Source organism: Pyxicephalus adspersus, chromosome 7, assembly GCF_032062135.1.
Source record: "Pyxicephalus adspersus chromosome 7, UCB_Pads_2.0, whole genome shotgun sequence".
In the NCBI taxonomy this organism is placed as follows: domain Eukaryota; kingdom Metazoa; phylum Chordata; class Amphibia; order Anura; family Pyxicephalidae; genus Pyxicephalus; species Pyxicephalus adspersus.
In genome coordinates, this window is record NC_092864.1 from 66,838,976 (window position 1) to 66,855,308 (window position 16,333).

Genomic DNA, 16,333 nt, shown 5'->3' on the forward strand with positions numbered 1-16,333 from the left:
ACAGATGTGGACAAAGGGAACCATTTCCACATCCCTTTAAAGATGTAAAGATGCCATTTGGTATACCGGTGAGAGCCAGGAGATTATTTCAGTGACTGTTACTTTTCTATAGTGAAAACTTCAAGATATGACAAGAAAAATAAATGTAACATAGAGTATCTTTGTCTACCATCGGCTAAATGCCCAATGGCTAATTCAGATGAAATCCCAGTTCCGGTTTTCGTTACACTACCCTCTCTCGAAGAACATGATTATGGTGATGAACTAGGTGACAGCAATGATGAAGAGTTTGAATTGAAGAGGACTCTTTTTGTAGGGGATTTGATCAGCATGAGTTGAGTGATTTTGCACGTGATTTGGGACTATCGAAGAAGGTTTCAGAACTCCTAGCATCAAGACTGCGTTAGAAAAACTTATTTGAAAAAAGAACGAAGGTATTGTACTTTCAAACCAGAGAAATTGCATTTCTGCAGTACTTTAGAACTGACAGTGGTTTGTGTATTGCCATAACATACCTGGTTTAATGGAGGAATTGGGAATTCCAATCTACAACTTAACAGAATGGCGACTATTCATCGATAGCTCAAAGCGGAGCTTAAAGTATGTCCTCCTTCACAATGGCAATATATTTGGGTCAGTCCCAATGGGCCATTCAGTTTCTCTTTTTGTGAGGAATTTGCAGACATAAAAAGAATCATTGAGTTGTTGCAATATCACCAAAACAATTGGGTCATCTGTGTTGACCTTAAAATGGTATGCTTCCTTCTTGGTCAGCAACGCGGATACACCACGTATCCCTGTTATCTGTCATTTCTGGATTCACCACCCAAAAATTAGTAAAAAACAAGTGTGAGATCTAACAACATAAAAATAGTTCCCCAGTGGTATCTTAAGGACAGAGAAGTATTTTGGTGCCATCTAGTGGAAACCAGCAGTATTTTACATACCAACCTTATTAAAAAAAATATGCTGTACATACACAATATTTAAAAAACATTCACCAGAAAGATTCTCCTGGAACTCTGTGAATTAGACAACATTAACCTATATTGTTCAGTCTATTTAAGACTTGGTGAAGACAACATAATTTGTAAATCCAACACAGATTCACAGAAATATTTACTTTGCACATTTTTCATTGTAAAGTAGTGAATCTTTTGGCTGTTGACTGTTTGGCATACTTTAGTGTTGCCACTATACAACGATATAGTGGTGGTCAACCTAAAAATTAAAGAAGGTCTTGAGTAAGGCTCTCAAGCCTTCCAGAGGGGCTGCAAAACAGTGTTTTTTTATGTTTAAAGGTCATTGTATCAATTTAGACAACGGATCCACAAAAGGATGATTGAATGCACGATTGTTCAAACATTTCAGTTCTGCTGCTTTTTTTGTGTACTTTTGGTCTGCTACATAAAAAATACATCCAAATACACAAGGTATCTTTACACAACCCGTCCATCTGCTGTCTCCCTCTCTTTATCTTTTATATCTACAGCAACCCTTGTTTTTGTGTAACCAACTATTTTCAGTTATTATTATTATTACACTGTATTAATGTAGCGCCAACATATTACACAGCGCTGTACAAAGTCCATAGTCATGTCATTAACTGTCCCTCAAAGGGGCCCACAATCTAATGTCCCTACCATAGTCATATGTCTTTAATACAGTCTACGGTGAATTTCGGGGGAAAACCCAATAAACCTAACTGCATGTTTTTGGAATGTGGGAGGAAACTGGAAATCCCGGAGGAAACGTACCCAAACTCGGGGAGAACCTACAAACTCCATGCAGATAGCTTCCTGGCTGAGATTCAAACCTGAGTGCTAGTGCTGCAAAGACCAGAGTGCTACCTCTGAGCCATTAAAAAACAAAACACAGACACTATGATTATTTTTATGTTTGGTTTCACATACTTTTGTCTACAGATTACAGAAAATCAAATACAATTTGCAAACAATCATCAAAAGAATGCCTTCTTTATCTTTCAAACTTCCTTGCTTTCAACAGCCTATTGAAAGTTATAACACATGCAGTACTTTAGAACCTTTGAATTGACTTTTACAAACCGGTTTATAGTAACAAGTGATAAAATGTGGTTTGAAGACAGCAGGTGGTAACCTTCCTTTGTGAATTGACCAATGCATTTTGTTTAAACAGAATATAAAAATACCCTAAAGCATAACCTATTGTGTGCTACTTCCCCCACCTTTTAGATTGTAAGCTCTTCAGGGCAGGGTCCTCTCCTCCTCCTGTGTCATTGTTTATATCCGTTTGTCATTTGCAACCCCTATTTAATGTACAGTGTTACGTAATATGCTGGTGCTATATATATATATATATATATATATATATAAAATACAGTTTTTACAATAAAATATTAATAAAAATAATAATAGAAGCTTGTAAAATTGACCACCATATCCAAGGCAGAGGCTAATAAGAACAATCTACTTTCTGATTATAAATAATTCAGCAGACATTCACTAAACCTTCACACAAAAATATCCTTTTTGCACATAAAACATTCACTAAATGTTCACTGACATCCTTTTCACTGTATTTAAAATAGGGTAAATGTTGAAAATAATTTGCAATGCAATGTATGGTGATAGTCTAATACAAATCCATCATGATTAATGTGACTAGATTACCCAGAGTGCTATAAATTTCCCGTAAATGCACATGTGTTACCATTGAGCACTACTGTGAAGGGGCAAAAATTAGCAGTATCATGCAATAAATTCAGGTATTCTGTGATATATTATTTAGTGAATCGAAAACTTTACATTTATTGAAAAGTATAGCAGTTTACCTAATGAATGGTGGGAACTGACCCTGTTGTGTAATATACCCTAAATTCTTCTTTCACTTTCAGTGTTCGGTAAAACTAAAAAAAATGATCAAACAACAAATACACACAAAAAAAAATAATAATGCTAACATTTTATGTCAGTTCAAAGTTTACTAATTTTTTCCCCTGTAGAGACTTCATCACATAAAGGTATATTATCATGCATTCATATTTTTGCTGCACAGTGCATATCAAAGCCACAGTGTTTCAGTGTTACAGTTAGGTAAGAAACCACACCATACAAAAACAGCAAGGAAAACACAGTATTGTTGTATCTACTTGTATTTCCGTGATATTTTTTGTTTTACATAGTTACATAAAAATATAAATATATAAAAAAAAATATAAATCCTTCAAGTTTAACCACTAAGGAAATAAATGATAATGTTGGGTATGGGGTATATAGGATGTCCCTGAACGCATTACATAAATTAACTGCCAAACCCCTAATAAAAAAAATTATTGAGAAATAAAATAAAGAAAAACAGCCATTTTTTTGCCAATACATATTATTGAAAAGTGATACAAAATCAACCAGATAGGTTGGTCCCAAAAATATTGAGTTATATCATAGGAGATTCAAGCCCCATTCACCTTATGGGGTACCTGGATGACTCACTAGACAATAATATCCCTATTTAGTAAGTTCACTTAGGATGAGTCCCCAATAGAGGGTCTCAGGGAAATGCCGTAAGAAAGGATTTCTTGTCTCAATGGTTCTGATGCATTTCGCCTACAGGCTTCCTTAGGGATAGTTTGAGACAGAGGTCAGTAAATACTTTTTCATCTCAGGCAAACTTTTTGGTGTGTGTACCGTGTCCCAAATGTTGTTGAGGAATTCGTGAATGATCCACCTTGTGTGATTTCTTCCTAAGATTATAGGGGAATATAATGTTATTTAGTGATATGACTATGGACATTGTAGAGTTCTGCACAATATATCGGTGCTATATAAATACTGGATAATAATAATTTTTTATATCCCTGCAGAGAGTCACTTGTACTCCTCCTTCCACTTCTTCTCTATAAAATGGGCAGCTCGGCAGAGATCCCTGCAGCATATTTTACAAGAACTCTCCACAATGACTTCAAAGGTAAATGTGTGTACTGAGCATAAGCAGAAGGTCTGTAAAGCTACGTACACACTTCCAATAATTATCGTTGGTAAACGAACGACGAACGATCCTGCACGATATCGGCGAACGATCGTATAGCACCGATCCTGTACATGCAGATAACGACACGATCGTTCGCAGATATTGTACACACAATAGATGCGATCGTTTGAGCGATACAGGAAGTGACGTGCACGACAGGAAGTGAACGAACGTTCGTTCATCACGCATGCTCAGACCATGGACGATCAATGAACGACCGTACACACGAACGATGTTCAACGATCGTCGTCCAATCCGATCCGCCGGTCCGGTCGTTCATTTCCAGCGACTATTCTCGTTCGTCGGCGTCGTTGGTTACTTTTTTTACGAACGATTTTTGACCAATCGATCGTTCGTCGTTCGTTCGTCGTTCATTTCCAACGATAAAAATTGGACGTGTGTACGCAGCTTTAGTCTGACTCTGATTGCTGCAAGATTCCCTGTATTTTTGTCATCATGGTCTGCACAAATGGTAATTGACCATAATATGTATTAAGTGATGGCAATCTTTGATTCTTTTTTTATTCTTAACTTTATACCTACCTTGTTAGTTGTTTTAGTTTGCTCCATACTTTACCCTCGGCTGTCACTTTGCTGCTATTACCTAAAAATGGAAAAATGTTGTTCCCTAGTTTCTTAAGATATATAACTATACTTTAAATTTATCCCTCAGGATTTTCATATCTGTCCAGCCATACAGGAATGTCGTAGCCCAAACTCAGACCCTTCAATAGGTCTGAAATCTTCCTGAGTATGAAAAATGGCAGGGAACATGTGTTTTCTCTTCTGTCCATAATGGGTCCTCTGGAATCTGGTTTTCCCAAAAAAGAAGGAGGCAAAAAGCTAGTAGCTTCCCTATCATTAGTGGCAAGGGTGGAGGGGAGGGCATCTTCCGCACAACCTGACCCTTAATGGACCCATTCACCCATAGGGATCTGAGACGTTCCACAATGATCCTTCAATCCTGCTATGTCTGTGTGATCCTTCCACCCTTTGATGTCTGATTTGATGGTGTCCTACAATAAAACATCATCAGAAGCTTTTGTTGGCCTCCTTTTTTCCCTGATTGTGAACCAATAGCAGCCATGCCAAAACTAATTAATGACAAGATAATAAAGGTCTAAAAAAACATATACAAAGGGCCCAATGTAATAAAGTTCTTCAAGGCTGGAGAGGATACACTTTTATTAGTGAACCTGGGTGATCCAAAAAATCTAAAATGGATCTGGTCCAGAAATAAAAACATTTGCAAACAAATAGCAAATGTCTAAAGAAATCCATTCCAGGTTTGCTGGATCACTCAGGTTCACCGATGAAAGTGTATCCCCTCCAGCCTCCAGATCTTTATTAAAAGCCCAAAAAGTGTTCAATATGTAGGCGATATTTTGTTAAATCTGGCGTCTGTGTTAGATCTAAAGTAAAAATTAACTGGGTCAAATTACATATCATACCAATCAATGTTGTCCGTTCCCCTAAATTTTATCAACGTCAACTAAAGCAGGTCTGGAATTGATTGCCAAATTTCAATGGACTACATCCAGGGGACAGCGGAGGTCCATTTCTAGATTATAATTTATATTTTAAAGCTGCTCAGCTTCTGCCCAGGAGAGAGCCTTAATTACCTAATGATCAAATAATTAGCATATATGCAAATACTTTAATCCTCTAGATGTGCTGTATCACAGCCGGAGAGGGGCTTCTCTAAGAAAACATTAATCTAATCCTTTAACTAATCCTTTTCTTATTTACACTTCATAGTCTATAGCTAGGGCTTCCTTCAAATATAATTCCTGGATTGCTCCTTTATATAAAGCACTGGGGTCCCAGGTATAATTCTTGACCAGGACACTGCATAGAGTTTTTATATTCTTCCCATGTTTATGTGGGTTTCCTCTGAGTACTTTGGTTTCCTCCCACATCGAAAACACTTTCTAGATTGTAAGCTCTTCGGGGCAGGCTCCTCTCCTCCTCCTGTGTCACTGTCTGTATCTGTCTGTCATTTGCAACCCCTATTTAATGTAAAGCACTGTGTGATATGTTGGCGGTTTATAAATCCTATACTACTCATGTGCACTGTCCAACCTATTTCATATTAGCAAGCTGCATCCCCATCAAAATATCAAAAACAAAACCGATTCTGATCTAACTACATGGGACTTTACCAGCCAAGGAAGACAAATCTAATCATGTTTCTTGTAAATAATAATATTGTATAGTTTTATTGACAAATATGTAACATGTAAAACTTAGATTAAAAATGTGCAAAACCAGCCATATTCCTGTTGGGGTCACCACCAGATTGGTGTTCCCCTTCAATATCGACGCGTTTCGCGGATAGATTCCGCTTCTTCAGGAACATAACAGGAATATCTAAAATCAGAACAATACATATTTTTTAAAAAAAACATCAAAATACAATTAATCAATATCAGTCAAAATTAAAGTCAAATTTCAATATATTGTCTATCTTTTGTTACTATGGATGTGAATGTACCTGAGATTTGATGCACATGAAGTCTCACCTATATCAAGTGGTGATGGACAAAAGCAGCACCATATGGGGTGTTTCCAGTTATTTATTCAGTTTTTGCAGAGGTCTAAGTTCTGTTGAGGTCTGTTGATTGGAAATTCTTAAAGTATCACGTTAATCCACAGTGTGAAAAAAATTTTTTTTTTACATTTTTTTTAAATGCTATCCCAATAGCAAAGGTCAAAGTGCCAAGTGCATACTAGTAAACTCTATATTTATGTATTTTTATCATAGTGCAATAAAGTGGCCTTTTCAGGATTAATCTATCCTGAAGTGATAGTGCATGGTGATTTTTCTTCTTAATAAATTCTAATTAAGATCATTTTCTTGAATTAACAGCTCTTTACATGCACCTGGCTATCTAATTAAGCCTCAAGTGCAAAGTGCAAAAATGTGTCCAAAGATTCATCCCGATAGCCAGGAGGCATATGTACCCTCTTTGGTCCTCTCAATTTAAATTCATTGATCATCATGAATCATCATAAAAAGTTTCCTTCCCATTCACGTATCCACAAGATATAGACATATCCATGAAGTCAGTGCTGAGGCCAGATTTCCTACACTTGCGCCCAGCTGCACGAACAGACTTTTGTAGATGTTAGGTGTGATTGTTGTGCCAGGGATGGGGATTAGCAGGTAGACAACAGCAACAATGAGGAGCAGGGGGTGGAAAAGATGAACAGAGTGGACTTAAAAAGAGGTGAAAATCACAGGGCACGCTACTGCATGTTTTCTAGGAATGCTCAAAATTGCAATTTTATTGGAGTTTGGTAGCTAATATTATCTTAAAGCTTACAGAAGTGGATATAAGGGGCAATCCGACCCTGGCACTTCTTCATGTTTCGGACATGTCCTGTAGGTGCTATAGTAACTCTCTCCTTCTCAACCAATTGAGATACCTTCTCAATGCAGCTAAGGCCTGTATCCCAGCCTTATGGAACAATACTGCCCCTCCGACGATAGTACATTGGTTGCAAAGAGTTGCTGATATTTATCACATGGAGGATATGATATCCACTGACGCTAAGAAAGCGGAAAAATTTGCACAGACCTGGTACCACTGGATCCACTTTATCACTACTGAGGAATATTGCCGTTTTTTACGACCACCGGCCTAGATACCTGAGTATTCTGGGATGGATTCCTAATTGCATTCTGCCACTGTTTCAGAAAAGTGATTGATTCTATAGCTGGTAAATGTCCACTTTAACCCCCCCCCATCTCTTCCCCCCCTTCCTTCTTCCCTTTTTCTCTTTCTCTTTTTTTTTTTATTCTTAACTCCTTTTTTTAATTAGTTATATTTATTTTTCTTTTCTTATAAAAATGTTTTTGAAAACCTTAAGATATCATGGTTCCTGCAACTGATACAGCACGACTGGTTGGTTACAATGTTTTTATTTCTGTGCCGTTGGCCGTTAAGCCACAAGCTTGAAGATATGTATTGTTAGAACCTAACCTTGCTGTATGTTCCTTTTTGAACTGTATGTTACGACCACTTTATTTTCTTTTCTTTGTATGTACCTTGATGTCTTTTAATAAAAATAATTAAAAAAGGTGAAAATGAGAGAGGGCAGGGTAGGAAGGACTCTGTATGCCAGGTCTAGGGGTATGTGTGAAGTGCAGGCCTCCATAGGAGAGAGCAGCAGCAGAGGCAGAGCCCCTGATTCATCAAGCAGAATCGGATTATCGCTCGCGCATTCGTATTCGCGATCCGAAATCGATCGCTGGCCGCGCGTACTTTCGCGCTTCCAGCGAGCGCGGATTTTATTGATGAATCAGGGGCAGAGTCTCTAAGGAGGAAAGCCAAGTTCAGTGAAAGGCAGGAAGTTTAAAGATTTAGAAATGAGAAGGTTGTGTATGGAGGTTAATTTATTGCCAACAGATCGGGCATTCCATAGACTGCCAGAGAGAGGGGGTAAGAACCTACGGGTAAGGTGAATAGAGATAAGGTTAGGAGAAGGGTGAATCTTGCTGAAAGTGTGGGGAACAGGTAGGCTGTGAGGGGGACCAGGGTTGGGTGAGATGTCACCAGAAAGTATCAGTGGAGAAAAAAGGTGCAGGAGCGCAGACAGAGAAATCAGGAGAGTGAAGGAGCAGAGAGATAATGAGTTATCAGACTGGGGAGGAGAGGCAATAGAACCAGCAGAGAGTGCAGGGTGAATATTACATTTTACCAGATAATTGAGAACCATAAGGTTTTCAGTAAACTTCTACTAAAATGACAATATCCACAGCACATAGTACATTAGTGTTGTGGGCGCTAGGAAGAATTCCCCTACATTGCTGGCCAGTGGGAACAATGTCACACAGATACTACACAGAACACACACACAGATACTATTTTCATTAATAATAATAATAATAATAATAATAATAATAAAAAACAGGATTTATATAGCACCAACATATTATGTAGCACTGTACGTTACAGATGTACAGATGCCAAAAAGATCTCTGGTGTCAAAATGAACAAGTTTCTCATTGATCAAGGAACCCCTAGCAAATTTTGGAGGAACTTTAGTTGGGAAAAACTGCTTTATATGTGTTATTGATCTATGATTATTGTAGGGACATGATTGACAATTATATATTTCTGTTTCAAAACTATCAAATGCTAAGTGATTATAATTATTATTATTATTATTATTTATAAACAGGATTTATATAGTGCCAACATTTTATGCAGCGCTGTACATTAAATAGGGGATGCAAATGACAGAGGAATACAGACAGTGGTACAGGACAAAGAGAGGACCCTGACCCGAAAAGCTTACAATCTAGGAGTATGGAGAAAAGGTTTTCTATGATATAGTTCCAGGGTCTATTGCCCAATCCTACTGCCATTAAAGACTATAATAACAGAATACCAACTGCCAAAAAAATACCAAAGCCTACTTGAAAAGGAATGACTTTGTATTACAATGTTATTTTGTCCATTGTATTTGAGTTCTATTTCCCCAGCATTCACAATTGTATACCCTTTGGCACCATCTAGTGGCCAGATCGGAGAAGTGCACATCTACATTGATGTCGGGGGTGCTGCATTTTCCGGAAAGAATTTGGCACACAGGACTCCGTTTTGATGTTGCCTATCGACATGCAGCGTTTTGTTTTTGAGTTTTAATATAGCATGCATGATCGGCATTGCAGGATTTTCCTATACTTGGCTATATTGAACAGTGCTGTGTATTAGGAGAGCAGAACCTGCCCAATAAAGAGGGGCCTGCTCCCCTCCAATCAGAGCATGCTTTACATTCTGCTATGCAATCTTAGTGAATGTTCCATCAGTTCACCCTGCAAAGAATCCGACCTCACAGAGCAGCCAGTGACTCAGGAAGAGATGCAATGGGTCTACAAGCAGCAATGGATGTGTAAAGGCTGACAACACATTCTGTATACGTAGTCAGATCATCCTCCTCCTCCATGTTACTGCTGATTGTGCACATCATCTAATAGGTAGGTTTTATCTTCTTCCACTATCTCTATGTATTTCCTCTAATCATGGCAATAATGACTAAGCTGCAAGCATTGTACAATGTATCCCTACAGTATGATGATCAGTTCCCTCTGCCACATGTAACCTGGGATTACTGGGACCCATTATAATTCTGCCTTAATCTGACCCCTGCCCAGCAGATCTATTGTGTGCTCCTCTTATAGTCATATTTACCTTACATATGGCAAGCCTTATAAATATATATAACTATCCATCTAATAATAAATAAACATTATGCATCACATATTTATCATTTTACTGCTTGTTGTGTGTACAGCCTGAGAGTATAAAGCATTTTAATATATGCGACAGTTAAACTCGCCATCTGTTCAGCACATCATCACCCAGTTGGTCCCTGTGTAGCGCAGATAAATAGAGCTTTCAGTATGACAGTATATAGGGTTGGGTCATTGTCAGTAATATATTATTATTGGAATATCATATAGCCAGGATCTAGTGGGAAATACATGCATTGCCAGCACTATGGGATAACATTGTTTATATTGTAGGATTGGTGCTTTGCTGCAGTGTGTAGTGCAGGCTAGCTGCAACAAAAGGACATAGCCATGATCATTCTGTTATGGCAACATCACTATACTTTCCTTTGACATTTCATTTTCTGGGTGGTTACACCTAAATTACAGACACGTGGGTTGGATATGGTCCAATGTTCTCTTCCTTGAATAGCGTGTTTGTATAAACATTTAGGATACGTACATCAGAAAACAAATTGGTTACCAATCAAAATAAGGGCTGCACCCCACATCCTTCAGCCAAGGGTTAAGTTTTATTTTGTAAGGATTATGAAATGGTCATATAGTCTGTTGGCAGGCCCCTTCTAGCCTTTGTAAGGCTTTCACGTATATCTTCAGTTGTTTTTGTAATTGTCCACTATATAGTTTGCAATTGTGTGCTGGTATACATTACAGGCCACTTACACTTTTATATCTTATTCAGCTGAATACATTCCAAGTGCATAAAAAGTAAATGTGTTTAATGTGTTACTGTTCATTTTCTATAGAAAGCAACCACAGCATGAGTAGAAAAGCCTGTACCCTGGCAACACCTGCTGAGAAGGACTTTGCTATTTGTGTGAAAGTCAGGCTTGTGGAATCGGTACATCTCCTAGATTGTAAGCTCTTCGGGGCAGGGTCCTCTCCTCCTCCTTTGTCATTGTCTGTATCTGTCTGTCATTTGCCACCCCTAAATAATGTACAGCGCTGCGTAATAATTCCTATTTAATAATAATATTATTAATAGTTTTTGCTAACTCCATGTACACCATAATTGCTTCTGACTCCTGTAAAGCAGTGGACTCTCTGCCCCATCCCCTGCTGAATTAGGCCTATAGCTCTTCCTGATTGCAGAGTTTGATTTAGAGGGTGTGTCAGACCTCTGCATGGAGATCACTGTTTACACACAGAGCAAGGGTCCTTTCCTGTAGCACCTGGCAATAGACAGACTATTCTATTTAGGTTGTCACTATTTTCCAAGGATGACCTATAAGACTTTAAACACTTTTTTGTTTTTAATCATCCGGAATACAGAGGTTTAGTTGGGCTTTAAGGAATACTGAAAGCTGGAAATTTGGTGCATTGTCCACTGTATGTAATGAAACCTTTGAGTCTTCAAGTGTGTTTTGAATATTTTGGGCCAGGATTTTGAATCCCATATTGATGAGGAATAAAGCCTGGCATTGTGGACAAACTGCTGAAATATTAGTTTCTGCTGTGTTTAGCGACCTTAATGATAAGCCTACAATCAGATTAGGATTACTGGATTCACATTGTATCGTGCATTATACGGTACTTGTGTTTACACATAGGGCCTGATTTAATAAAGCTCTCCAAGGCTGGAGAGGATACACTTTCATCAGTGAAGCTGGGTGATCCAGCAAACCTGGAATGGATCTGGTCCAGAATTCAAAACATTTGCTAACAAATAGCAAAAGAAATCCATTCCAGGTTTGCTGGATCACCCAGCTTCACTAATGAAAGTGTATCCTCTCCAGCTATGGAGAGCTTTAATAAATCAGGTCCATACTAAACATGTATGTGTGAGTGGGCCCATTTTCATGCAGCAAAATGCACAGGTTTTGCTGTATACAATGGACAAGTGTCAATAGGCCTTATGAATTTTGAATATCCTGATTTGCATGCTTTTTTCAGTTCAGTAAGAGAGCATTGCATACAGCCAGGTGATTATCAACTTCAGAAGGAGGTCAGCAAAAGAAATTCTCAGCTCATACTGTGTTCTTATTTTTATGATCAGTGATTAGCTCTGGGCCAGAATGTCTGCAATGCACATTATATTTATATGTATAGGGAGAGAAAGAAAAGTCCCTGGCGCCCAGTGGCTTCGTGGAGTCCTTTTGATGTTTGCAGTGTGGCCCCTGGACCCTATCAATCAGTAGTGGGATCACTGATTTGTAAAACAGCTGTAATAGCATTGATCTTTAGCAGTCTCATTTAACATGTTCTTAGTCTTTGACTCCTATAGCATGTCTCCAACCACTTCTGTCACTAAGTCCATGACTGTCTCCTCTAGGAAGTCCTCGTTCCATATAATTCGAAATGGTGAATGGTATATGTGGCCCTCTGGTGACATTAGGTTGTAGTTAAGGATCCCACATCTCTTAAATTATCAACTATTGGATTAAAACAAGTGGGCTTTGATTTTATTTTACTTTCAATACAGAACTAAAGCCAAAAAAAACAAAAAATCACTAGAAGGTAGAGTTTTGTGTTTTTTGGCAGAGGAGAAATACAATTTCCAAAAAATACTTTCCCCTGGCCTTTTGTATTTTACCTACATTGCCCATGCACCATGTATTGCAGAGCCCAGCTCTAAATGGAAAACTGACGAGAATTGACCCAGATGCTGGAACAATGTAACGCAGTTACATCATCAGTGGCCATCCATTGCCCGAAAAGGATTGCCATGGACCTTAAAAAGTAGGCAGTTAGTTTTCCCGCCTGAAATATTTTAGGTTGGATGGTAGGTGGTGACCATTGTATTCTGACCCAACTTTTCAGTAACCACCCAAAAACAGCTGGGTGGTTACTGAAAAGTACCAGGTGGTGCACCCGGCTAAAAAGGACTTAGTAGAACACTGGGAATTAGGATGAAGGCCTCAAATGGATGCAGCAGCCACAGGTTCCTAGATCTGTCATTGCTGCAAGGCACTTACAAAAAGGTAAATTTGTGCCATAATCAGCAAAAATAATGTGCATGCTTGCCGATTATGGCAAAAGTTCACCCACATCAATGGAAGTTTAGTTCCACATTAAGTGAAGTCTGCTTATTTATTTCACCATAGGGTTGCTCAGGTCAAAGTATTACCAGTTGAACAGTGTCCATGACATGGCTCATATTTGATGAATCTCTACATAAATAAAATACCCGCATAGTTTCTTTATGCCTTGCATTTAAAACATCAGATTTTGCATCAGATATGGCTGAGAGCTATGTACATCTTAGCAGCTATGGCATGTAACTTCCAATACAGGAGTGCACGTATAATTGTGAGTTCATGACCTTTGGGGTTACTATCACGATATGTTAGAAGGAGTAGCTAGCACCCACAGTAGAGTTACAAGCTGAACATGATGGCGTGCTATGCCTTGGCGAATCAGTTTGTGGTTATGGGAAGCGCACAGTACTGTACATGGTGGCCCCGCTTCTCCTACATTAGGCAAGAGCAAAGTGGTCATCTTGTGTTAGGAAGCAACTTTGCTGTGATGATCATCAGATATCATCAGAAAGAAGGCAATGATGAAAACATGGCTTTCCAAAATGTTACGTACTAAATTATATTATTTGCCTTTTTCTCTATATTACATACCACTGTTTATTTACTCCGACACGTCACGGTACAACAATCTAATACATAGCCTATAAACAATGGGGTAATGTAAAACAGAAAGCCTTTGTTTCTATGGAAAAAAAATCATAATTAATATTTCCCCCTGGGACACCACCCCCCCTTCCAAAGCCTGTGAAACAATTAAACTGAGTGACAGCAGAGACATATGGTAGACCAATGCATGTACAAATTGAGGGGAAACAAAGAAGGTTGTAAGATAATAAGACCCTTGCACTAGCTGGAATTGTTGAAAACAAAAATTAGAATGTATTTTCTTGGCTTTACTAAAACTAAAGCTGATGATTGCTTACAATCTGCATTACTTGCCTTAGTTTGGTTTTGCTGGGATTTTGGTAATAATTCTTTTCTTAATTCCAATATGGTAACAATGTTCAGATTTGTGTTCTCAGACTGTATTTTAGAACCCCGTGTTCTGGAGCACTCCAGAACCCCTAAAACTTGAGTTCCCATTTACTATAGGAGGTAAAATGATATATGGGGAAATGCCATTTTACATGCTAAGCTATGATTCAATGGCCTACTCACTAAATTTATAGAGGACATTTACACTATTGCATTGCAGTAATATGCATACTTAACATGTATTGCGTTAAAGGATACGTTTAGTATCCTAAACGTATAAAGTGTACACATATTTAGAGTATTTTTCATTTTTGTCTCCTTCCTATAAAGCAACCTAACCCATCCTTCCCTCCCTCTTCATAGATGGGTAATGTATACTTAATTAGGGTTGATTTGGTTTGCCCTAGCCACATTTTAGAGCTCAATAGACTTTTTTGGGGGTATCACCTTAGACCATAGACAATCAGAGATGGTGTCAAAGAATCCTACGGAACTGTAATGTTCAGGAGTGACGCAATGGGCCAGGTTCTCCCATGATAGACTATCTTCTCCAGTCTTGAAGAGCTTTATTATATCAGGCCCAATGAGAGAATTAAATAATTGTACGACCCCAATATGTCTTTTTTTTGTTTATTTGCACCAGTGCTGTTTTTTTTGCCTTTTTAGAACTTCTACTTCTGTCTCAGCCATTTTGCCACTCTGTTGTCCAAAATAAGTCTTTAAAAAGGGTTTTAGTTCACATTTTTCCTCTTTAGAAGACCTCAAAGTGCCTAGATTTTTCTTGTTATGTTTGGTATACAGCAGTAAAACGTGAGTATTATAAATAGTAACCTGTACTACCAACCAATTGAAGCGCACCCACCCCATACTTTGCAACCATTTGATGTACCCAAGTTACCATTCATAATATTCACGTTCCCCAAGCCGTATAACAAACATAGCACGTCTCTTCACATGGCTATATTTAGTATATATTGGAAACTCTACACATATTTTTTAAGAAAATAAGTGCGTTTTGAGGCTTCTGACCAATTGATTACTGATTGTAATATTAATTAGGTTGGTTAGTTAAGCACAAAAATGACAATTAATTTCCTTGCGTGTATAAGCCCTTAAGGTGGATAATTAGTACAGTTGGCTTCTGCAATGTGTATTGAAGTCAGTGTTGCTCTAATTGGTTCCTGCATGCAGGGAAAAGGAACAAAAACCTAATAAATATGTCATGAAATCTGTAAAATGGAATAAGTAGATAACAAACACATGGCTCCATATTTAAGAGACTACTGTATTTGAAAATCCCAAGAGGCTAGCCATTTTTAGAAGCTGAGTTGATAATTTCTGGCATCAACAATTATTACAATGTCAGTCCCTTAGATCTAATACCCTTTACTAAAATTTGGTCTGACAACTATTTTTACACAATGATGTCTGCTTTGTGTATTGTTTACTAGTATTCAAGTCAGCTTTTGTTAGTTCTATGGTTTGAACTCACCTAATTTAAACTGTTTCCCTGTCTTTTACCAGAGGACTGTATTTGTTCGATCTGCATGTTTGAAATTATGGGTGTGTACATGTTTTGTGGCCATTGTAAGGGGAGCCCATTTCTGTTGGGTATGTATTTATTACTATATAAAAAGACATTTTTATGGGATTGACTCCCTCAGCAGATTCCATTTAAACTAGAATATCACCCTTTGGGTGGACTAAATTTGATTCATTGACTTCACTTAATTGGATTCCAGTACTTTATGTCTAAAAGATATGTAACTCAATACCATAAAAACAAACACACCACCTATTGTATAATATGTCTTTTTAATGTTACCCATCCTGACAACCCACACCGGTCTGCTCTAAACCCATACATCTGCTATCACCAGGTAAAGTAGAGGAATCTAATTTTAAACTTTTGGCTTAGTGGCTTAGGATGTTTTCCATATGGAAGTCTTTGTTGCTCAACTGTTGGAAAGGATGTAGCTAATATGGAACGCCTATCACATAATAAAAACTGAAAAATGGCAGTCTCCCTCACCATTCTGGCCCATCTGGTAGTGGCAACAGGTGGCGTGAA

The 16,333-nt window shown here is 38.1% G+C and overlaps 1 protein-coding gene across 3 annotated transcripts in view; it reads left to right on the forward strand.

Moving 5' to 3' along the window:
• The first annotated feature begins 9,605 nt into the window (after positions 1-9,605).
• The window catches only part of LOC140335858 (E3 ubiquitin-protein ligase HECW2-like), a 52,254-nt gene continuing 45,526 nt past the window's right edge, over positions 9,606-16,333 (forward strand). For all 3 annotated transcript variants that reach the window (XM_072418843.1, XM_072418844.1, XM_072418845.1), the window contains exon 1: positions 9,606-9,994. The gene's annotated coding sequence lies outside the window, so the exon portion shown is untranslated. The remainder of the gene's footprint in view (positions 9,995-16,333) is intronic.